Genomic DNA, 25194 nt, shown 5'->3' on the forward strand with positions numbered 1-25194 from the left:
GCCTCCTCCCTCTGTCCGTGTCCCTGTGTCTCCCTCCCTCTCTGTCCCCCTCTCCCTCCCTCTGTGTGTCAGCCTCCTCCCTCTGTCCCTGTCCCTGTGTCTCCCTCCCTCTCTGTCCCCCTCTCCCTCCCTCTGTGTGTCAGCCTCCTCCCTCTGTCCGTGTCCCTGTGTCTCCCTCCCTCTCTGTCCCCCTCTCCCTCCCTCTTTGTATCAGCCTCCTCCCTCTGTCTGTGTCCCTGTGTCTCCCTCCCTCTCTGTCCCCCTCTCCCTCCCTCTGTGTGTCAGCCTTCTCCCTCCGTCCGTGTCCCTGTGTCTCCCTCCCTCTCTGTCCCCCTCTCCCTCCCTCTGTGTGTCAGCCTCCTCCCTCTGTCCGTGTCCCCGTGTCTCCCTCCCTCTGTTTGTCAGCCTCCTCCCTCTGTCCGTGTCCCCGTGTCTCCCTCCCTCTCTGTCCCCCTCTCCCTCCCTCTGTGTGTCAGCCTCCTCCCTCTGTCCGTGTCCCTGTGTCTCCCTCCCTCTCTGTCCCCCTCTCCCTCCCTCTGTGTGTCAGCCTCCGCCCTCTGTCTGTGTCCCTGTGTCTCCCTCCCTCTCTGTCCCCCTCTCCCTCCCTCTGTGTGTCAGCCTCCTCCCTCTGTCCGTGTCCCTGTGTCTCCCTCCCTCTCTGTCCCCCTCTCCCTCCCTCTGTGTGTCAGCCTCCTCCCTCTGTCCGTGTCCCTGTGTCTCCCTCCCTCTCTGTCCCCTCTACCTCCCTCTGTGTGTCAGCCTCCTCCCTCTGTCCGTGTCCCTGTGTCTCCCTTCCTCTCTGTCCCCCTCTCCCTCCCTCTGTGTGTCAGCCTCCTCCCTCTGTCCGTGTCCCTGTGTCTCCCTCCCTCTCTGTCCCCCTCTCCCTCCCTCTGTGTGTCAGCCTCCTCCCTCTGTCCGTGTCCCTGTGTCTCCATCCCTCTCTGTCCCCCTCTCCCTCCCTCTGTGTGTCAGCCTCCTCCCTCTGTCCGTGTCCCTGTGTCTCCCTCCATCTCTGTCCCCCTCTCCCTCCCTCTGTGTGTCAGCCTCCTCCCTCTGTCCGTGTCCCTGTGTCTCCCTCCCTCTCTGTCCCCCTCTCCCTCCCTCTGTGTCAGCCTCCTCCCTCTGTCCGTGTCCCTGTGTCTCCCTCCCTCTCTGTCCCCCTCTCCCTCCCTCTGTGTGTCAGCCTCCTCCCTCTGTCCGTGTCCCTGTGTCTCCCTCCCTCTCTGTCCCCCTCTCCCTCCCTCTGTGTGTCAGCCTCCTCCCTCTGTCCGTGTCCCTGTGTCTCCCTCCCTCTCTGTCCCCCTCTCCCTCCCTCTGTGTGTCAGCCTCCTCCCTCTGTTCGTGTCCCTGTGTCTCCCTCCATCTCTGTCCCCCTCTCCCTCCCTCTGTGTGTCAGCCTCCTCCCTCTGTCCGTGTCCCTGTGTCTCCCTCCCTCTCTGTCCCCCTCTACCTCCCTCTGTGTGTCAGGCTCCTCCCTCTGTCCGTGTCCCTGTGTCTCCCTCCCTCTCTGTCCCCCTCTCCCTCCCTCTGTGTGTCAGCCTCCTCCCTCTGTCCGTGTCCCTGTGTCTCCCTCCCTCTCTGTCCCCCTCTCCCTCCCTCTGTGTGTCAGCCTCCTCCCTCTGTCCGTGTCCCTGTGTCTCCCTCCCTCTCTGTCCCCCTCTCCCTCCCTCTGTGTGTCAGCCTCCTCCCTCTGTCCGTGTCCCTGTGTCTCCCTCCCTCTCTGTCCCCCTCTCCCTCCCTCTGTGTGTCAGCCTCCTCCCTCTGTCCGTCTCCCTGTGTCTCCCTCCCTCTCTGTCCCCCTCTCCCTCCCTCTGTGTGTCAGCCTCCTCCCTCTGTCCCTGTCCCTGTGTCTCCCTCCCTCTCTGTCCCCCTCTCCCTCCCTCTGTGTGTCAGCCTCCTCCCTCTGTCCGTCTCCCTGTGTCTCCCTCCCTCTCTGTCCCCCTCTCCCTCCCTCTGTGTGTCACCCTCTGTCACCTCAGCCCAGCTTCCTGGGCACACACTGTTAGCAGATCTTTGAATGGCCCTTGGATTGTTGATGTGAGTTTGTTTCTGATCTCCAGGCACCCATTGGGTGTAGTGTCTGTGTCTGCACTGCTGCTGTGGTGGTGTGTGCTGCCACTTTTTCACAGTGTTGGCTGTTCATTAGCTGCTGTCATGTGCAAGAACGTGCCGTCACCCCCATGTGTTGATGCAAGGCGTCCGCCATTTGCTGGCAAGTCATTCCTGTGTCGGGACACACTGTTTGTCTGGCTGTGACCTAGGCCATATGGGCTGGGGGCATTGTTGTCTGCTTCTGAGTTGCACTATGTGATTTTTTGGGCCCACCCTCCCGCCATCCGGCTTACCGTGTCATGTGTTGGTGTCTTCTGTGGCCTGTGACTTGACATTGTCCAGCTGGGTGCATGGGGCATGGTGGTGCCAGTGGCATGTGCGTGTTCATGGAGTGTGGTTGAGTCATGCGATAGCTTGGGGTGGTTGCGTGCCTGTTTGTGAGTTTGGTTGTGGATGACGTTCCCCCCATGTGAGGTGAGTTGTTTGTGAACTCACCCGGCTCTCAGAGTCCATCTACTCCATCCACTGCCACCACCGGCAGTATGGCCATCACCCTCTCCTCCCAGGGATGGTAGTGTACGGGTCTGCGGGACGGCCCTCCTCCAGTGACGTTGGCCTGGTTGTGTTCATCGGTCATCTTGGCTCGGACCCTCCTCCGCAGATCGTACCACCTGGCTTGGCATTCCTGCTTGTTCCTTCTGGTGTCCGCAACAGCATTCACAGCATCGACGATGGTCTGCCACATGGCTGTTTTTGCTGAAGTGCTGGTCTGTCTGACCAATGTTCCAAAGAGGTGTGGCTCGACTCTGAGGATTTCATCGACAAGGACCTCCAACTCTCGGCTAGTGAACTTTGGATTCTTGTTAGTGGGCATGGTGAGGGGTGTGGGTGTGGATGGTGGGGGGGTGTGGATGGTTGTGGGTGTGTGGGTGTGGTTGTGCAGGTGTGTGTGTGAATGTGATGAGGGGGTGTTTGTGAAGGTGTGTGTGTGAAGGTGTGCAAGTGTAAGGTGTGGTAAAGCTTCTAGTATGGTGCTGTAGGTTGTCTGTGGGGTCTGGCAGCAGTGAGTCTGTTGCAAAGGCTCATGGTTTGTGTGTGTGGGCCCTTTTTATTGGTCCATTGGTGGGTGTGGCTGTGTTTGAACTTTGGGTGGGTGTGTTATAAGGAGTGGTTGTGTTTTGGGCCTCTGTTTGTTTTTGGCAGTTGCAGGTCAGTGAATGTGTTGTTTTAGTGGTTGTTGGACATGTTTTGTGGCTTAGTGCCATTCGAATGGTGTATTCTTGTGTCGTTTTGGTTTGTCCTGGTTGTGTACGTGCGTTTTTAGCGTGTGTAAGGTGTGTACATGGGCCATTTTGTTGTACAGTGCTGTCCTTGTGTGTGGCTTGGTACGACTCGTACATGCGCGATGTTGTGTGAAGGTGGTGATGTTGGGGCCTGGGGTGCGCTCCGTACTTAGAATGTTGGGGTGGGGGTACGCTCCATGCATACGCGGGTGTGGGTACGACTCTAACGTACACGGGTGTACATACACGGGGGTATGACACGAACGTACAGGGGGGGTACGACACGTACACGGGTGTACATACACAGGGGTACGACACGTACAAGGGTGTACATACACGGGGGTACGACACGAACGTACACGGGTGTAAATACCAGGGGTACGACACGAACGTACACGGGGGGGTACGACACGTACACGGGTGTACATACGGGGGGTACGTCACGTACACGGGTGTACACACACGGGGGTACGACAAGTACACGGGTGTACATACAGGGGGGGGTACGACACGTACATGGGTGTACATACAGGGGGGTACGACACGAACGTACACGGGGGGTACGACACGTACACGGGTATACATACAGGGGGGGTATGACACGTACATGGGTGTACATACAGGGGGTACCACACGAACATACACGGGGGTACGACACATACACGGGTGTACATACAGGGGGGTACGACACGTACACGGGTGTACATACACGGGGGGTACGACACGAACGTACACAGGGGGGGTACGACACATACACGGGTATACATACAGGGGGGTATGACACGAACGTACACGGGGGGTACGACACGTACACGGGTGTACATACAGGGGGTATGACACATACACGGGTGTACATACACGGGGGGAACGACACGAACGTACACAGGGGGGGTATGACACGTACATGGGTGTACATACACGGGGGGGGGTACGACACGTACACTGGTGTACATACATGGGTGGGGGTGTACATACACGGGGGTACGACTCTAACGTACACAGGTGTACATACACGGGTGGGGGTGTACATACACGGGGGTACGACTCGAACGTACGGGGGCTGGGGGGAGTGTTGGGCGCGTATGCAGGCACATGTCTCCATGGTTGCTATGGGAGTTCGGTGCGGACTGTGTTTTTTCCATACGGTTGTAACATCGGACGCACGGGATGGATCGTGATTCCGCGGTCGGACTTCACTTTTCACATTTGTACGGTGATTCATCCGAGGACGTGTCGGACACATTTTCCGACCCGAGGACGTGTGGGGAATAATTCCCAATGCGATTCGTATGGTCTTTTTCCCATGCGAATAGTAATTGGCAGTTTGTACGGCACTTGTACGATTCTTACGGTAAAAAGACCGGATACGAGTCGTACAGGGAAAATTTTTACCGGATCATAATCGGCACCTTTATCTTTTGGATTTTACAGATTTTGATCTTGAATACTTACCTGAGGTACAACACATCTCCCGGATAAACTTTTCTCTTCTTGGGAGCATGTGACTCTCGTGGGGTTCTGTTAGACATGGCACCATTGGCGTGGGTCTCTCTTCCATTTTACGCTGGGCCTCCTCTGTGTTTTGCTGGTGTTAAATGCTCTGGTCGCTGTGCCACTGCCATTCAGTGCCACAGCACGAATGCTCCCTATTGTAAATTGACTGTGTAGGAAATGGGACCCCCGGCCGGCCAGGGCTTGCGCCACAGCCAGTCAGAGACCACCACTCCTATGAAAGGTCGACCCCTGCTCGCCCTCTAGGTAACGCGGCGCGGGCAGCCAGGCCTATCTCGGAGGACATGTGAAGCATTTGCGCACGCACCCACCAACAACAACCTCCCGGGCCTCCCACAAAAGGAACTCCACACCAAGTATATATACGAAAAATAATATCTGTATTAAGCAGAACACATAGGAACACACGTCGTACAAGGTGCCAGGGGCACGGGTAGGGGCTTCGGGGAAGAAGGTACAGCACAGGGCCAAGGGACCACTGCCAGGAATCGTACAGGGGACATCTGGTATTCAGGGGGGGGGGGAATAGGACCAAGTACACGACAACAGGAGCACCCGTAGAGGTGCAACACAGAATACTAGTAGGGATCACATTAGACTCAGTCCCTAGCAATCCACAGGCCAGCGGGCCTTTCTGGGGCAAGGTGCCCAAGTGTCTCGATGTTCATGGCAGGGAGTCGGGGCAAAGCTAAACGTAGCAGTGGCCCACTAAGTGCTGGGCCACTGAGGGACCCCGTGGGGGCCTTACCGGCCCTGGGGAAAGGGTACCAACGGGTGGAGCCACTCGGGCTCTGGGGGTAATGATACGGTGGAGCCTCTTGGGGCTCTGGGGGCAATGCCACAGGTGGAGCCTCGCAGGGCTCGGACCATTGGGGGGGGCACGCGGAGTCCCTCTCGGGGGACTGGGCTTCGTGGGAGGCCTCCTGGGCCTCGGGCACAACCGGAGAGTCACTCGAGGGGGGGGGGCGGACACCGACAACGTGTCCCGACGCCCCTCCTCCCTGTGGCTCGCAGCAGCACTCACCGGTTTTGGTGCGCCGGTCTCCTTCGCTGCGCCAGCCTTCTCCTTGTGCTCCGGGGCTCTCTCTCTCTCGGGAGCCCCGGGGAAGGTCAGCAATTTCACGGGGGTATCGTAGGAGCACGGGGTGAGCTCCCGCCGCTCCTGCTTCGTCGTTCTTCTCCGCCGGCCTCTCCTCTATTTCCTGGGCCGGCAGCCAATCACGGCGCGGCCTGGGGAATGACGCTAGCAGGGAATCCCGGGCTGGCAGCCAATACCAGCGCGGCCCGGGGATGACGTCACTAGGGTCCCGGGCGGCGGCGGTGAACTCGGGGGGGGGGGAATCGACGAGGAGTGGGCTCCCTCGTAAGGTACACGGGCAGGGGATAGAGCGAGGTAGGCACTCGCTGGGGGTATCACACCCCGGTAGCACGGGGTGGACGCCGGGTGAGCCCGGCTCGTTGGATGTAGTGCTACCAGTGCTGGTGCAGGAGGGAAGGACCCCAAAGCGGCAGGGGCAGGGAGCAGCGCTTCCAGGCGCTGGGCAGAAGGGACAGCGCTCCCCCAGCGCTAGATGCAGGCTACCAAAGTCCGTCGGTAGTCCAGGACCTCAGGGGGGCCCAACAGCGCCAAAGAGGGGAAGGGGGGCCATCCTTAGTCCAGGAGTAGGGCAGGGCCCAGGGAGACACGCCACCCCTGAGCCCCAGCAGCAGCAGCTCCAGGTAGATTCAAGTTGGAGGACAAGAACAAGTCCAGGGTGTCACAGCACCCTTTTTATACACACATTCTTGGTCTGAAGGGGCAGGCAGGGGGAGAACCAGCTGGAACTGGTTATGGGGGATTCTTTACACTGGCCAGGCTAGGAACATCAGCCGCACCCCAGGGGGTGGAGCCAGCAGTGTCTGGGGAAAACCCAGCCTCATTCATGACACTCAAACCAGACGGTCAATCCACAAGCAGACCCAGGCTCACTCCTCCCCTCACATCAGTATGCTAAACACTCCATTCACCACCGGGCAGACCCTCCCAGATCCTGGGAGTCAGGCTCACCAGCCAGCCCCGGCCAATCATACGCCAGGCACATATTCCACAATTATGCCAACTTCCCAAAAGGGGGACTTCTACACTAGACACACTCATACCTCATATACCGTTGCGCAGCATTCAACCTCCCGAGTTCATCCATACCAGACTTGACCCTGCACACCCTACGCACCGGGAACTACTGAGGACTCATCCATTCCCCATGTATTCCTATGGAAGGGGAGGTCGCTCTCTCCTCACACTCACTCAGAGGGGGAATCACCATCCCCAGGTTACATATAGCATAAAAACTTCAGGGGCGGACCTGCCAGATGGGCCAGGTCCAACAGACTGTATGAATTGGTATAATCCTAATTGACCCAAGGAACATGATAGGAAAGTCTAATTTAGTATGCCTGAGCTCCGACTATTACAGTGCATCTTTTAGTGAAGATTATTTTTATATTCTGTGGTTGAAAATACCACTTTTAGGAACTAGGTATTTTCTTGCCTAAGGATTCCCGTGTGCTCTGCTGTTGTGTATTGGCAGTCTGGTTTTGGAGGGTCAGGGTAGGCTGAGCCCGACCTGGATTGAATAGAGAGATCTGCAGTTGGAGTATGGGGAGGGGTGACACTTTGATCTGAGCAAGGCTTTGCCTGGCAAGGTGAATGATGGCTCCACCTCCCACTGATGGCAGATCCCCTCTTCCTGAAAGGCAGGATGCAGCCTTGTAAACTAAGTGCTCTAGGACGACAACAAACTGGTTCTGGCTGGGTTCAGTGATTTGAGACTTTTTGAGAACAAAGACTTTTGTGGTATAAAGATCTGTGCCTAAACCCCTGCACGGTGTGTTACATCTGGATGTCAAGACAAACCTCTGTCTGTGTAACTAGAGGGAAAGGGCTTTGCAACTTTCATCCATCTTGCTGAAGCAACTACCCACGGGCCTGCTTTGAGCTTGCCTCCTGCTGAAGTCTCAGGGACATTAGACTTCAACCATCAGCCGTCCGGATTCCTATTTGAGGGGAATTCTACTTGCAGGTGAGGCCTCTGTTAGGAATTCCAGAGCCTCTGGTTCTACTGCGGGGAAAGTGGGCTGAAAGTCATCGTATCGCTAGTGTGGGCCTCTGCAGCTGAGGAGCTGTTGCCGCTGAGTGCCCGCATTTTGCCGTCCTACGAGAATCATTGCTATCGCTATTGTGGGCCGCTGCAGCTGAGGAGCTGTGCCGCTGAGATCCCGCATTTGCCTGTGTTACCAAAGTCATTGTTATTGCTATTGTGGTCCACCGCAGCTGAGGAGCTGTTGCCGCTGAGTGCCCGCATTTTGCCGTCCTATGAGAATCATTGCTATCGCTATTGTGGGCCTCTGCAGCTAAGGAGCTGTGCCGCTGAGTGCCCGCACTAGTCACCACTTCGAGAATCTTGTTATCACCTGCGTGTGCCGCTGGGTGACCGCTTTTAAGCCCCGTCCCAGGATTATCGTGATTGCATGCCGCGGACCGCAACAGCTGGGAACTGTGGCCGCTGCGTGTCTCCACCTGTCATTACCGCGGCTACCTTGTGAGGCTGCGTGCCGTGCCCCTTTAAATCTCAGGTACATTTTGCATTACCAGGTCTCGTGGACCCCGGCCTCGAACTAAGTTCGTTCCACACGCTTTTTGAGTGCCTTTATTGCTTTTTAAGTGAATCTGTCATTATGTGCATTGTGGCTCCTTGAGCGCTCTTAAGCCTCGTGTTCAGTCTATATAAAGATAACTATTTTTCTCTAACTGCTTGTGGTGTCCATTTGTAGCGTCTTTCCTGCGTTATTGTGTATGGTCATCAATGTTTCACACACTGCCTCTGAGATAGGCCCGTCTGCTTGTGCTACGTTACCACAGGGTTGAGCAGGGGTTATCAAAGGGTGTAGCCCCCTTACTCTGACTTAGGAAGAAGGATCCCTATTTGAACTTCTGCGCCAGCCGCTGTCAACTATAGATCCACATTTCTAACAGGTTCTAGTTATAATAGGCACTACGATTGACGTAAGGTTTTATTTCACACACACACGAGAGGGGTATTAGACTAATAGAGTGTGCTATTTGAATGGGAGTTTAAGAGGCATGTCATCACTAATGTAAGCAAAAATATGTTTAGATTAAGTAATCAACAGACACAGAATGTGTGTCTGCCTTATAGAATGTACATTGTTATGCAAAAATACTGTTTTAACTAGACCTTTGTGCACAGGGTTACTGTCTGGGCTTGCATCAAATGTGAAGAAATCATGTATTATTTTTGCATCACAACTCCGGTATTTGTATTACTTCCAACCCTGATGAAGTCATAGGGTGTTTACCCTGAAACGACGAAACGCGTTAGCTAAAGGGAGTGGAAGATTTTGAATCATTAAAGAAGAATTCAAAGCCCTTATTACTGGTTTCATGTTCTTTAAATGCATTTTACTTTAACTTAGATCAGGTATGCGTGTGCTTCAGAAACTATAAATTATGTGGCCAATACCTCCACAATGGTAGCACTGAGGACCTGGGGTAGGGAGTCTGAAGATTGGCCTGGGCAGAATGGTGACAATCACTGGTTTCTTTATTGGAGTATATCTTGGTGGTCTGGGACACCCAATTCCCCCATGTCTCCACGTGGTTCTTTCATGGCCTTTCTGTATCTCCTGTTCCCTTCTGTAAGCACTGGTTATTTTTACAGAGGTTTCCAGTGTAAGATGGACGTGTTGCCAGACCCATCTCTGTATAGGGGTATGTAGGGAGGACAGATATTATTCTAGATAGACTCTCCCCATTATCTCATCTTTGGAGATGGTAAGTGATTTCAGCCACCGGTCCGTCATATCCTTGTCTCGGAAATATTAAGCCTGTGGAGTTTCTTGGGCACCCTCCTTAATCTGTCGTAATCTGATCCTATAGGTCTCACCATCATTGTCTAACCATTCTAGGATACATTGCTTAATATCAGCATATGGAGTATGTGGTTGGCAGTCTGGTACGTGGCTTGTAAGTTCCCTGACAACAATGGACCCAAATGTTGTCCCCACTTTTTAGTTGGTCAGGCTGTTGTCAGGGCCAAGCGCTCAAAGTTGTTGAAAAAATAGTCTGGGTGCTCGCTAATCACATCCTTTAGCTTTACTACTAAAGGTAGAGCAGTGTGGTGCTTTATTGTACCATAGCATCCACCAATTTTCTTATTGCTGTTTCCTGCATCTGACTCTGGTCTGTCAACGCCTGGTGTAACTTCTCCCGATCTTCTTTAGCTACAGAGAGGAATTTCTCCATTACTCTTTGCAGTTTTTCATGGCTTTCGGCCATCTTAGTTATTACAGCCTCCTTATCGCTGGATCCCATGTCTGATACCATCTGTGGGAGGGCTGGGTGGATAAACAGACGGTGAGCAGTCTAAATATCGAAAATTTAATTTCGACCTACTATAATATTGAGTCTAGAATATCGTAGGGACAGAATATCGATGTCAAGAATTTTGATGGACAGAATATCGACCCTAAGGTAAGTAATATCGATTTTTTTATATCGATGTTAGTAATATCGAAGTTAGTAATATCGATATGAAATATATCGATGTTACTAACATCCATGTCACTAATATCGATATTTATAATATTGCTATGTATTTTATTATGTATTTAATATATATGTGTTAATTATTTTTTGATAAGTGTTCTACTGGTTTTAAAATATATGTATATAATTTTTATATGTTAATAATGGTTTTTTTAAGTTAATTTTGTGTTTTAGTACCGTAGCGGGTTGTGGGTTTATAGGGGAATAGGGTGGGAAGTAATTTAATTATATTAATTTAATTATACATTTGTGGGAATTATAAAGTCATTTTAAATCATTTTTGCGTTTAAATTCTGTAGCGGGTTGTGGGTTTATAGGGGATTAGGGTGGGAAGTAATTTAATAATATGAAATTAATTATAAATTTTTAGGAATTATAAATTTATTTTAAATTATTTTTGCATTTAAATTCTGTAGCGGGTTGTGGGTTTATAGGGGAATAGGGTGGGAAGTAATTTAATTGTAATTAAGTAATATTTATATTTATTTATTGTTATTGATAATTATATTATTCTTAATTAAGTATTAATTGGTAATTAATTTTTATTAATTGGTAATTAGTTTTTATAAATTAATTGATAATTATGTTAACTGTATTATTTTATTATTTGAGTGTTTCGTGCGTTTATAGGGGAATAGTGTTGGAAGTAATTGAAATCTAATTAAGTAATTATTACATTTGTTGTTGGGTATTGATAATTAATTATTGAAGATTAATTATTAATTGGTAAATATTTTAAATAATAATTTGGTTATGAAAAATAATTTATTGTTGATTAGTAATCAATTGGTAATTAAATATATTTCAATATTATTTATTGATATTTCTAATTAATATATTAAAAAGAAATTATTAATTGGTAATTAATGTATAATTAATATTATTTTGGATATCAAAAATATGTAATTGTTTAATATTTTTTAATTGGTAATTAATGTTTGATAATTAATTTTTGGTATAAAAAATGTAATTGTTCAATATTTTTAAATTGGTAATTAATATTCATTAATTAATATTTATTGGTATTTATTAATAATTTATTGCTAATTAATTATTTATTGGTAGTTATATTTGTAATAAATATCTATTGGTATTTGTAAGTATTTTTGAGTTATTTAATAATTAAATTATTAATTATTGTAAAGAATTATTTTATTTATAAGTATGTTATTTTTAACTTCTAAGCTATCCAACACTTTCCCTACTGTTGCACTCTCTGGAGTTAGAATAGTAATTTGTACCCCTACGCAATCCAACACTTTCCCTACTGTTGCACTCTCTGGAGTTGGAGTAGTAATTTTTACCCCTACGCTATCCAACAGTTTCCCTACTGTTGCACTCTCTGGAGTTGGAATAGTCATTTTTACCCCTACGCAATCCAACACTTTCCCTACTGTTGCACTCTCTGGAGTTGGAATAGTAATTTTTACCCCTACGCTACCCAACACTTTCCCTACTGTTGCACTCTTTGGAGTTGGAATAGTAATTTTTACCCCTACGCTAGCCAACACTTTCCCTACTGTTGCACTCTCTGGAGTTGGAATAGTAATTTTTACCCCTACGCTATCGAACACTGTTCCTACTGCTGCACTGTCTGGAGTGGGAATCTTAATTTTTACCCCTACGCTATCCAACACTTTCCCTACTGTTGAACTCTCTGGAGTTGGAGTACTAATTTTTACCCCTACGCTATCCAACACTTTCCCTACTGTTGCACTCTCTTGAGTTGGAATAGTAATTTTTACCCCTACGCTATCCAACACTTTTCCTACTGTTGCACTCTCTGGAGTTGGAATAGTAATTTTTACCCCTACGCTATCCAACACTTTCCCTACTGTTGCACTCTCTGGAGTTGGAATAGTAATTTTTACCCCTACGCTATCCAACACTTTCCCTACTGTTGCACTCTCTGGATTTGGAATAGTTATTTTTACCCCTACGCTGTCCAACACTTTCCTTACTGTTGCACTCCCTGGAGTCGGAATAGTAATTTATACCTCTACGTTATCCAACACTTTCCCTACTGTTACACTATCTGGAGTGGATATAGTAATTTTTAGCCCTCCGCTATCCAAAATTTTCCTTTATGTTATTTTTTTGGGAGCTGGAGTAGTAGTTTTATTGTCTCTGCTATTTAATATTTTGTTTATTATTTTAGCTAATGTAGTATATAATTAATTTTAACAGTATTTAAATTAAATGTAATTTTTTTAATTTGTTATACATAATTATTTAATTTTTATTTATGTTATTGTTTTATGTGTGTAATGTGTTTGCTATTTTTAATATTTTTAAATAATTTATAATTTATTAAAATAATTATAAAAACATTATTAAGTAAGTATATATTATATATTAAATTATATTGATTATTAATTTTTAACATTATGAAATATATTTAATTATGTTTATTTTATTTATAAGTATTATTATGTTTATTTTATATATTTTTTGTAACCAAAAAAAACCGATATTTTTAAAAACGATATTTTTGACATCTATTTTTTATTTTCGATATTTTTGTACTTACCATGTTGTAGATAGGATGTCGATATTCTTGACATCGATATTTTTGTTGCGATATTTTTGTAGGTCGATTTTCTGACCTTCGAAATTTTGTCAGAGATCCTAAACAGACACGAAGGCTGAATATACTTCTTAATGATGATGTTTTTAATGGAATATTGATAAACAGAAATGAAAAGGTCAGGTTGGTAATGTTCTTTCTTCTTCCTCTTCCACGCTTCTCCTCTCCTGGATGTCACCGCCCGGATGCTCGGAGAAGAAGAATATAAAAAGCAGTAGTAAGTAAAAGGAGTAGGTTTTAAAGGGGTCTTCGATCTACCCGTCACCACACCGTCTATCAGAATAGTTGTTCGGGCTGTGGAGGGTTAAAGGTAGTGTGCAGGATTATATATGAGACACAAGTGCTTCAAGTAATATATAATTTTTCCTTCCCCTTAAAACAAAGGAGGGGAATCCCAATATCGGGAAAATGGTAGAGATAACAACTTTCCTATATTTAGGTAATTTCTAGGTTCTTCTCACCTAGCAAGCATGCAATACTCTATTCCTTTCGGGAAACCGAACTTCGGTGTTTCCGCGCACCATCCAATAGGTTAATCTGGCTTTTTTGGTCACTTAAGAAGGCTTTTCAAAAATAATAAAAACAAAACCGGTTCCATGCTCCCTGTCATTTACCGTGCCCCTATCTCCCTTCCAACTCCAAAGACTGCCCGCCCGTCCAGCACTGACTCACCCGCTGTGCCGCAACTCTCCAGAGCGGACGCATTTCAGCATCCTCAGGTGGGTGCCACCATTCCTTGCTCCACCTCTCAGGAGCTTCCTCCGTCTCTGCATCTTCATTCACCTTTTCCAAGTGGTCAGGTCCCATCTGACCAGCTTCCAGGATTTCAGCGGCATCCTTCTGTTGCTCTGAGCTCCTGGTAAGTTTTTCCTTACCTCTTTGTTCGTCGTCCTTCTTCTCTTTTCGTCTATCCTGACTTTCCACTTCTTCTCCTTCATTAGCCCTCTGGGATGGGTTTCCTTCTCTCAGGTCTCTGCCTCCCTGCTGTGACACATGATAGAATGGGGTTATTGCGGGAGCGATAGTGTCTCATTTCTGTTGTTGGTTCCTGTCGGTGGATAGTGGATCTACCCTCGCCCTTTCAGATAAATACAGGGTGGCAGGCTGTCTTCCTCACAGGGAGCCTTAGGCAAGTGTCGCCCCATTTTTTAGGCAAATTATTTTGCCCCTTTCTGTCCCCCTTGGAGGCAGATTGGTCATATTTGTAGGCTGATCTGCTCACTCCACTCTGAACTGAAGACAGCGATGTCGTCCAGATAGGCCGCGCTGAACTGTTCTAGCCCGGCCAGGACCCTATTCACCAGTCTCTGAAAAGTGGCCGGGGCATTTTTCATCCCGAAGGGCATCACGCGGAAGCGGTAATGCCCATCGGGGGTGGAGAAAGCAGACCGCTCCTTGGCCCCTTCGGTGAGCGCAATCTGCCAGTATCCGCAGGTGAGGTCGAAAGTACTGAGGAACCGGGCGGCCCCTAGTCGGTCAATGAGTTCGTCGGCTCGTGGAATGGGGTGGGCATCGGCCCGGGTAATGTCATTGAGCCCCCGGTAATCCACGCAGAACCGGAGCTCGGGGGCGACACCGGGGGCCGCTGCCTTCGGAACCAGGACCACGGGGCTGGCCCAGGGACTGTCAGAGGGCTCGATCACCCCCAGGGTCAACATCTTCGCGACTTCAGCTTGAATGCAGGACCGGACCCGGTCAGGAACCCGGTAGGCTCGGTGTCTCACCGGCGGGCTGTCCCCGGTGTCCACATCGTGAACACACCAGTTGGTGACCCGGGGGGTCAGGGAGAAGAGGTCGGCAAATTGTCTTAGGAGCTGGCGGCAGTCCGCTTGTTGCTGGGCAGTGAGGGCTGGGGAGAGGTTCACTCCCTCCACGGAGCCATCCTGCTCCTTGGCACACAGGAGGTCCGGGAGGGGATCCGACTCATCTTCGGCCCCGTCATCGGTGGCCAGCAGGAGGCTCAGTTCTGTCCGCACGAAGTGAGGCTTGAGGCGGTTCACGTGCAGGACCCGGAGGGGATCCCGAGGCGACTGGACGTCCACCAAGTAGGTGACTTGACTTTTTCTCTCCACCACCTTGTAGGGCCCAGTCCATCATTCTTGGAGGGCGCCAGGCTTCACGGGGGCCATGACCCACACCTGCTGGCCCGGCTGGAACTCGACCAGAGTAGCATTCTGGTCGTACCAGCGCTTCATCTCTTCTTGACTCGCCTCCAGGTTGGCCTCGGCCAGTTCTCGGAACCTCCTGGTCTGGTTCCGGAGGGCCAGGACATATTGGAACACATCTCGGGGAGTGGTCTGGGGGGCTGCCTCCCACCCTTCCTTAACCAGACTGAGGGGACCTCGGACGGGGTGTCCATAGAGTAATTCGAACGGGCTGAACCCTAAGGACTTCTGGGGGACCTCCCGGTAAGCGAACAGGAGGCAGGGGAGCAGGACGTCCCACTTACGCCGGAGGGGCTCTTCTAGGCCAGCGATCATCCCTTTCAAAGTCCTATTAAACCTCTCTACTAGGCCGTTCCCTTGGGGATGGTACGGGGTGGTGAACTTATAGGACACCCCACATTGTTGCCACAGGGACGTCATATACCTTGATATGAAATTAGTGCCGCGGTCGCTCACGACTTCGCGGGGGAACCCCACCCTGGAAAAGATCCCCATCAGGGCCCGGCCCACCACGGGGGCCGTAATGGTGCGTAGGGGAATGGCCTCCGGATAGCGGGTGGCGTGGTCTACTAGGACCAAGATGAACCGGTGACCTTGGGAGGTGGGGGGGGTCCAGTGGCCCCACGATGTCAATTCCGACTCGTTCGAAGGGGGTACTGACGACCGGGAAGGGTTGGAGGGGAGCCTTGCGCTTCCCTCCACTCTTCCCACTGGCCTGGCACGTGGGGCAGGACTTGCAGTGTGCCTCTACTGCTGCTTTCATCTTAGGCCAATAAAAATGGGTCACGAGGCGGCTGTAGGTCTTGTCCTGACCCAGGTGGCCGGCGAGGGGGACGTCGTGGGCTAAGCCCAGAAGGAAATCTCGGAAGCGGAGGGGTACCACCAGTACCCGTCCGGATCCCAGCTCCACCGACTTCTGCTCACTATACAGGATGTTATTCTCCCAATAGATTCGGTGCGTTCCGGTCTGGTCACCTGCGGCTTGGCCCTCGGCCTGGCGCCGCAGCCCGACCAGGGAAGGACAAGTGGCTTGCTCCCGGCAAAATTCTTCCCGGGTGGGCCCGCCCTCGTGGCGCCACTGGGCCAACTCGGGTAGATCCCCCAACTCGGGGACCGGGGCGGGGTCGGATGGGGCGGGTTCGTCACTGGCGACGGACCCTTCTGGTGGGGGAACGGGAGGACCCTCGGCGGGGACGGTGCTGGTTTCTTCGATCGGGGTGCTCTCGATGTCTCCCCGGGGAGTGAGTCGGGCTGTCATAGATCGGGTGGTGGCACACACCCACTCGGGGAGTCCCATCATTCCTAGGTGGGCCTTGCGCTCTACGTGCTTCCAGGGAGAACTCTCCAGGTCGTTGCCTAGGAGGCAGTCGACCGGCTGGGAGGTTCTTACGGCCACCTTGAGTTTACCTATCACCCCTCCCCACTCAAATGGCACCAGGGCTACCTGACACATACTTTCCCTGTTGTCTGCGGATATTACGGGGCAAAAGACATTGGGGAGGATCTGCTCCTCGGGGACTAGGTGCCTGAGGACACCGGTGATGCTGGCCCCGGTGTCCCGCAGGGCCTCTACCTGGTGGCCATTGATCTTGACGAGCTGCCCATATTTCTGTGTGTTGGAGGGTAGGAGGCTACCAGGGATCATTTCCTTATCTCCCAGGGATACTAGGGCCATCGCTGCGGGTTCCCACTCCTCGGCTTCCTCAACCTCCTCCCCCAGGGCTACGTTGGCTATCTGTCTCGCCGGGGGGACTTGGGTGGCCATGGGACACTCTGGGTCATTGGCGTAGTGCCCGGGTTTCTGGCAACGGAAGCATGTGACAGTCACCCGGTGTCCCCGTCTCCCAGGGGGCCCGGTCACTGGCGGGGGTGGCGCCGGGAAAGGTGGAGGTGGTGTCTTCGGGGGGCTAGGCTGGGACTCTCTCGGCCCTCCCTGGTTCCCTCCCCCTCTCTGGCGGGGTGGTCCCTGACTGGTTCGGGGGTACTCTCCTACCATGCCCCGGGAGACCCGGGTGTTGGTCCAGCGGTCGGCCTCCACAGCCAGCTTCCGGGGATCTGTGAGCTTGCTATCCAGCAGATGTTGACGTAGCTCTATGAAGCAGTTCGCAGCCAGGTGTTCCCATAACATGAGATCAGTGAGTTCGGCAAGGGTGGTGACTTTGCTGCCCTTGACCCACCCATCGAAGGCTCGACTAAAAAAGTTTACATACTCCACCCAGGTGGTGCCCGGGATCTTCCTGCAGTCCCGGAACCGTTGGCGGTACATTTCTGGGGTGAGGCCGTATCTTGTGAGGAGAGCCTCTTTCATGTGGCTGTAGGAGGTCTGCAGGGAGAGGGGTAGGTCGAGCAGGGTGTCCCTTCCTTCGCTCAGAAACCGCCCCCACAACCCTGCCCCCCAGTCCTTCTGTGGGATCCGATGGGAGGTCATGGCGACCTCGTAAGCCCGAAACCATTGCTGAATGTCATCGTTTTTATAATATTCCTTGACCACATCCTTGGGGATGTGGACCTTCTGTTCCGCCGGGGAGGCCGTCTCTCGGTTTCCCGGGGGCCTCCCTTCCTCGTTTCTGGCCTTGAGCTAGAGTTCCTTCAAGCTGCGCTCGTGCTCCAGTTGGAGCTTCCTTCCTTCGTGCTCCCGTTGGAGCTTCTTTTCTTCCAGTTCACCTTGTACGCGCATTTGCTCTACCGCTAGCTTTTTCTCCGCTAACTTCAATTCGCCCTCGATTTTGAGTTTGGCTAACTCGAGTTCATGACTGCGGCTTCTCTCTCTGTCCGCGAGTTCTTCCGGGGATAGGACCCCATCTGGTGCGATACCTTGCACCCGATTGCCGCTGCTTCCACTTGGGGGGGGTTCGGCTTCGTCGGGGCGCTCCCCCGTGCCTTCCGGGTGGGAGGCCCCGGTCTCCACCCAAGCTTTCAGTGCTTTCTGCAAGTCTTCCTTAGTGTTGAGGCCAGTGGTAGCGATTTTAAGTTCTTTGCAAAATTGCTTTAGCTCTTTGTGTGTGTATTCTTCTAGATGCTCCACCTGGAACACTCTGTTGGCGTTGGTTTCTGCGGAGCTTATGGCGCTTCCTTCTGCCATCTTTGTCGGTCGTGCGTCCGTTGTTCACTGTACGATCTCTAGGTGATGGGCCCGAATCCCGTCGCTTGCCACCAATGTTAGACGGCGACCTCAGAGGAGCCCGGAAGGGGGTCCTGACTACCCTGAGTCCCACCCGTGTAGTATCGTAGCCGGGCGTTGGCGGGAGATTCCCCAGGGGGAGGAATCTCGCAACTAGGATCGTACTTCTGGCACCACACGACACAGAGTGACCACACTGGATATTCTCAGAAACAACTTTATCAAATAGGTATCACTGCAAATATGTACAAGGTGAGCACGGGCTCAAGAGTCTCGGAAAGGTAGGGGGTAGCGGGACAGTCTCTGGTAACGGTTCAAAGTAGGGACGTATCCGGCGCACAGCTCACAATCCTCGAGCTGGGGGATACGTGGTCGGAGTCGGGGTCCGGCGGGACCGGGAGAGTCTGGGGGGGGAGCCGCGAGTCACTCAGCAGGCTCAGGTGCAGGTCCGGAGGTCTTACGATCTTCAAGGAGCCGCGAGTCACTCAGCAGGCTTCGGCACAAGTTCGGAGGTGTTACGATCTTCAAGGGGCCGCGAGTCACTCAGCAGGCCCAAGCACAAGTTCGGAGGTGTTACGATCTTCAAGGGGCCGCGAGTCACTCAGCAGGCCCAAGCACAAGTTCGGAGGTCTTACGATCTTCAGGAAGCCGCGAGTCACTCAGCAGGCTTAGGGGGGGTTCAGTTCCAGGAGCCACGCACACGTCGCAGGCTCTCGTTGTTCCAGCGTCGAATCTGCCGGACAGTCTCCGAGCACCCCTTGTTATAGGTCGACCCCTCTTTGATGTCCGGAGTCTGTGCAGGCAGGGGTCTTGTCACCTGGGGGCCGCTGGTCGGGGAGGAGTCCCAGACACCCAGCAGGCACGGAGCCAGCCCGCAGGGAGGCCGGAGGGCCGATCGAAACCCATCGTCCCAGGGGAGTTCAGAGGTGCGATAGAAACTGCTCCTCCCTCTCTCATCCCCTGGAAGCGTGATGTCTTCCAGCCGGAGTGGCGCCTCGAGGCCCGGGTCGCGCTGGAGCCGGGCGGCCATCTTGTCACATGGGGTGGGCACGCGGGCCCGGGGTGGCCGAAAGGAGAGAGGCCATAGACGGGGATGTCCGGGGTTGGTGCGGGGGTCCTGGTGGGAAGGGTCGGCGGGGCCGTGTGCTGGGGCTGCAGGTACCAGGTTTCGGTGGTGCGGGGGCACGGAGGGCCACTCTACGAGGCCGGGTCCAACACTAGTGAATTCACAATAGTCCAAAATGTGGGCAGTGCAAAATGTGTGGCTATGCTGTAGGAATGCAATTACAATTTAAAGGAACTAATGTGCAGTCTATTAACTAATCCGTATCTGATACTGTTGGTAGAACTATTAACCTTTCTATTCTTTTTAATTCAGGTGGAATCAACGAAGCCTTTACACTCAACTGGAGCAACAACATAGGTACGTTTACACTTATTATTCTAATGAATTAAACCTAAGACTCTTTGAAAAATTGCCTTTTCAAAAGAACCCTCTGAATACGAAAGGTGAGAGCTATTTGGGGTCTGAGCAACGGAAACAAGGTTTCGAATAACTACCGAGTACAGAGTCTTTATTTTGAAATTGGCCCCCACAGCTGAACTTGCGCAACTGGAACTGGCTTGACTAATCTTTCAACTCTGGAAAGAAGATGCCGATACAATGCCAGCTCGGAAATCTTCTGCCTCGGAGCTCCTTTGAACAAGCATTGGCATAGCCAATAGGTCTCGCTTTTGGGACCTTAAGTGATTTTTTTCAACATCATGCCATCCTCGGTGTAAATAAAAGCAACCTCTGTTATTAAATGTCAATGCTAATCACCGTGAACCATCGGCTTCAAAACACTGTAACATGGTTCAAGTAAATGTTCCATTTTGCGGGGCCTGTTGCTGGCTACAACGGAGTGGGTTTTGGGGCACATTTTGCCAATATCAGCCTATGTTTTGCTAAGAGATGTTAAACATGTGCACTCGAGTCCACGACACTGCAGGAGGCAGGGGAATGAATTAAAAGATGCGCTGTTTTTTTTGTATAAGTTAAAATGTGCGCGAGCTCCATGCGCTTCTATGGCAACATATTTTTCAAAGAAACAAAGGGTAATCGCTCTTCTAAAACACTGTGTGCCATGCTGCAAGTAAGTGTTCCCTTTTGCGTGGCCTGTTGCTGGATACAGAGGAGCTGAGTTTGGGGCACATTTTGCCAGCATCCGCCTGTGTTTTATTGAAAAGTGTCACAGATATGCACTAAAGTTAGCAAGAGTGCAGGAGGCAGGGGAGTAAACGACAAAATGCGCTGTTTTTTTTTGTTGGGCAATTTAGAATGTGCGTAGGCTTCGGGGACAGTGCTGAATTGGTGTTGGTGAAACATCTTCATATACACCTCAGCTTCCACTACCGGGGGGATCTTGGTAGAAATCTCACAAAACCAGATGGTCATATGAACACTTAATATGCAGACAGCGTGCTTGGAAAAGTGTTCGGGCAGAGAGCAGTCGAGTAAAGAAATGACTCTGAAAATTGAATCTCTTTATGTTAGCGGAATATGAGCACAATTGATCAGAAAGGTTCAAGGTCCTGCCGACATTGAAAACTAAGCCATCTCGATTGAGGTATTTAATCTGCTTTCCCATTGCCAACCTGCACTTAAAGCTGTAGCATTACAAACAAGCGCGTGGCAAAATGGAAAGGGAAGCAGGATTCTGGAGAAGGGGAAACACGCTTTCAACATTTATGTGGCAAAAGTGAAAGCGAACATTTATAAACAAAGTCAACTTAAAGACGCTGGAAAAGTGAAAGAGAACGTTTATAAAAAAAAATCAGCTTAATGCGGGCCGTGACTGCAAGGTTGAATGCTGTGCTGTGTGCAGAGCTGGCAGCGTACAAGGTTGAATGTTGTGCTGTGTGCACGCAGAGCTGGCATGCACAAGGTTTAATGCTGTGCTGTGTGGGTGCAGAGCTGGCAGTGTACAAGGATGAATGCTGTCATGTGTGTGCAGGGCTGCCACTGTACAAGGTTGAATGCTGTGCTGTGTGCATGCAGAACAGCCAGGGTACAAGGTTGAATGCTTTGTGCGAGTCGCGGCCGGCATTAATCGTGGGTGGGTGGGTCGAGTGGGGAAGTGGTAAATTTAATAATACATTTTAAAAACGTACCTGTCCACCGACCAGGTCACACGCTTTCTTGGCTCCTGCTCTCCTGCCAGGGACAGGAAGCAGGCAGCCTCCCCTCCCTCCCCTGAGCCAATCACAATGCTGAAATGGCAGCATTGCGATTAGTCGGGACAGCACCCAGCCTAGAGCCTATGGGGAGGCCATTTTTACCATGTAGGCTGTATTGCAGCCTGCATGGAGAAAGGGCAGAGTGCACATGGCTAGTATGGGAGGTTAGGCGTAGAATGTAGGAAGCAAGGCTATCTGGGAATGCAGAGGACTGAGATTGCTGGGACAAGTGACCGTCATGGATAGCTTGCTGTGACGTCCTTCCTCCATTCTTTAATTCCTGCATCCTTGCCTCACTGCATCCTTGCCTCACTGCATCCTTGCCTCACTGCATCCTTGCCTCACTGCATCCTTGTCTCACTGCATCCTTGTCTCACTGCATCCTTGCCTCACTGCATACTTGCCTTCCTGAAGTCTTGATAGTGTTTTTCCTGCAGAGTGAAATTACACCTCAAGACCACTAAGACAGGCTTCCCATGTGTTTTTCTTGAGTCCTCATCAGGTTATTTGGGTCTGTCGAGGACACGTGCACCTACACCACAGTGATTGGTTACAACCTTCACCTCAGCAGGCAGTTTCAAAGCTGTTGGTTGGTGCAGCTGTTACAGTTTAGTTTTTTATTCAGCTCGTAAACTTTATTTGTTTTTTTGATAAACCATAAGTCACATATACACACAAAGATGCAAAGTATTTAAAAAACGAGTTTAAGACATAAAACCAACAATGAGCAGCTATTCGAGGTAAAACATAAAACGTTATCAATTTTCAAGACACCGTATCTCCGCAATAAAAACATAGTGCTATTTTTTAGTGCAAACTTTCTTGGCTAGACAACAGTGTATAAACTAGAGCAAGTAAACATTAGATAAAGTGCATAATAGCTTTCCACTGAAACTACATCTTTCAAACATTAGATAAAGTGCATGGTGGCTTTCCAATGAAACTGGATATTGACAGGTTGAGAGCCTGTATGCAACTGAGCACTGTTCACAAAGTGTCCTACTTGACACTACTTTTTTTGAAAAATGTATGTTTAATTTTCAGCATTGAAACATGACATACTCTAGAACTTTACACATTATTTTCTTATGTGGAAACGCATAAGAATGTAGCAGTTTGTACCAATACAAATTAATGACATTTAAACAGCATGGATACAAACAGTTTTCACATGTAGCACAATACCAAATTACATGTACTAAACATGATGCAATAACACAAAAAAATTCAACACAGCAGAAATTTTTTTAAATGCCCAATGCATTTCGGAACCAGCCGGTTCCTTCGTCAGGGGCCAATCTGAAAAATATAAAGCGAACCATGTTGCTAGTTAGGATTATGTTGTGGGGGCTCAATCTCAGTGACTCTAATACAGAGCAGACGTGTCTGACAACAAGTTACCTGTTTGTCTGTGTGGTTAAATGTTATCTGCAACGGACAGAAATATGACTGAGTCAGCATGGGCTCAAGTGATGATATATACGTGAAAGAAGATTGTAAAACATAGTCAACTACGCGCTTACCTGGGTGTGCAACACTCGTATTTCTGAAATTATGAAAGCGAACCAGATCATGTTAGTGAAATTAATCAGGACAGGAGTCCTAATGCAAGTGCTCGATAATCGATAGAGGGTTACAGTAGTGGTAATGAATTCATACCTTACGCAAGATGGTCGGCTCTGAAGCTGTTGGAAAAATAATAATTGCGTGTGTAAACCATTAGCGTATCAAGTGAACTATACTAGACGCACAAGATCCTCAGAAGTACAGTCTAAAAAAAGTTGCGTGTAAGGCTAAACGGGTGAAATCTTACCTCCGGAGGTTTTGTGAAGAGCTGCGTAAAGAGAAAGGGAGAAAAAAGGAACGAGTTTTGTTTATAAAAAACGGAAGAATTAACGGAATGGTGTGACCAGAATGAACAGCGTACTCAACCAACGAGAAGCACGTCACAGAAACCTCACCTTAAAAATGCTACGGGGGAGAAATAACGAACGTCTCTGCAACACCAGTGAACGAGTGCAAAGCGTCAGCTGAAAATGCGCTTTTGTAAGAGAAACAATTCAGGACATAAACCGGAAGTACCCGACATAAACGATGGACTAAGAAAGTCTTGGTTTTAATCTAATGAACAGAAGGTTCTCAGTGCTAACATGGGTGCCATGTTGGAACGGAGACGAAACGCTGCAAGATAGGGGGGAAATTCATAAATGCAAGATATAATGAGCGATAAGAGAACGGAACAATCAGAACTAAGAAGTATTTCGTGATCATTACTTTTACGAGCTCCTAGTCTGAACAAATGAGATCGGGTAATGTATGTGGGCATACATCGGTGCCAAGTAGAAACAAAATAATAAAACATCACAGTGCATAAAATGATGACGACTAGGGGATAAAAAAAGAGCAGAGTTCTCTCAGCGGAGATATGTTCAGCAAACTTAAAGTTCCTCATCTTTCGGACTAATAGATCCGTTGGGTAGTGTTAACATATGTGTTGTGTACAATAAACTGTGTGCACAATGTGGATGAAATGCGCATCGAGATATATAGACAAGTGCTGAGAGTTCCTTTGAAAACTGAAAGGTGCGTGGTAACCTAAATAATCGTGCATAAGGAGTTGGTATGTGTGTAACATGATATTAAGTGAGTTTTGCTGTAATGTTCGTAGTTGGTTTTACAGTTTAGAAGCTGGCCTAAGGGGATGCTGACTAGTTAAGAAACTCTTGGTTAAATAAAGCACGACATGTCCATCCGGTCATTGAGACCGGTGGGTGCCATGGTGTCCAGGCTTTTGATCCAAAAAACTTCCCTTTGGAGAAGTCTCAGGTGATTGTTGGTACCTTGTTGTAGCTCCACATGTTCAATTATTTGAAATCTTAGTTGTGATATAGAATGGCATGCTTCATGCCAGTGGGATGCCAGAGGAGAATTTTTACTCAAAGTTCTGATGCGACTTTTGTGTTCGGTCAGACGTGTTTTCATTTTCCGTTCAGTTTTTCCAATGTATAGTTTGCCACACGGGCATTTGATCCCGTAAATTACATTGGAAGTATTGCAATCGCTGGTGTGTCGTAATGCAACGTCCTTGCCAGTGGTAGGATGTTTTAAGATATTTCCTAGGATGATGTTGTTGCAGTGTGAACAATTATGACATTTCACCGTGCCTTTGTGGGTGCGGCCAGTTTGAGGTTGTTGCTTGGTGGAAGATATTAGTTCACGGAGGTTTTGGCCCCTTGTGTAAGCGTGCAGAGGTGGTTCACAGAAGATGTTATTAAATTCAGTTTCATTTGATAGTAGTTCCCACCGTTTATTGATAATCTTCTTGATGGCTGTAGAGCAAGTAGAATATCTGGATATGAAGACTATATTGGATTTATTGACTTTACTGGTGGGTGACAATAAATCTTCCCGTGATTTGGCCAATGCTCGTTGTGCACAAGAGTCAATGATGGTGGAAGGGTACCCTCGTTCATAGTATTTTTCTTTTTGTTCATTAATCTTGGTCGTGCTGTCTACCATGTTGGAACAAATGCGTTTAATGCGGATAAACTGAGAGTAAGGTAAATTGTGGATAAGGTTATTAGGATGAAAGCTGGTGAAATGTAACGCATTGTTGCGATCAGTGGGTTTAGTGTAGACCGTGGTTG

At 49.7% G+C, this 25194-nt stretch overlaps 1 protein-coding gene across 2 annotated transcripts in view; it reads left to right on the forward strand.

Annotated features, from left to right (window-relative positions):
- The window catches only part of LOC146776052 (uncharacterized), a 387820-nt gene that overhangs the window by 229507 nt on the left and 133119 nt on the right, over window positions 1-25194 (forward strand). Inside the window, exon 5 of one of the 2 annotated variants that reach the window (XR_014972118.1) lies at window positions 19707-19751. The exons of the other annotated variant lie outside the window; for it this stretch is intronic. The gene's annotated coding sequence lies outside the window, so the exon portion shown is untranslated. The remainder of the gene's footprint in view (window positions 1-19706; window positions 19752-25194) is intronic. 2 annotated transcript variants of the gene reach the window in all.

This window comes from Triturus cristatus, chromosome 12 (genome assembly GCF_964204655.1).
Source record: "Triturus cristatus chromosome 12, aTriCri1.1, whole genome shotgun sequence".
Classification (NCBI taxonomy): Eukaryota; Metazoa; Chordata; class Amphibia; order Caudata; family Salamandridae; genus Triturus; species Triturus cristatus.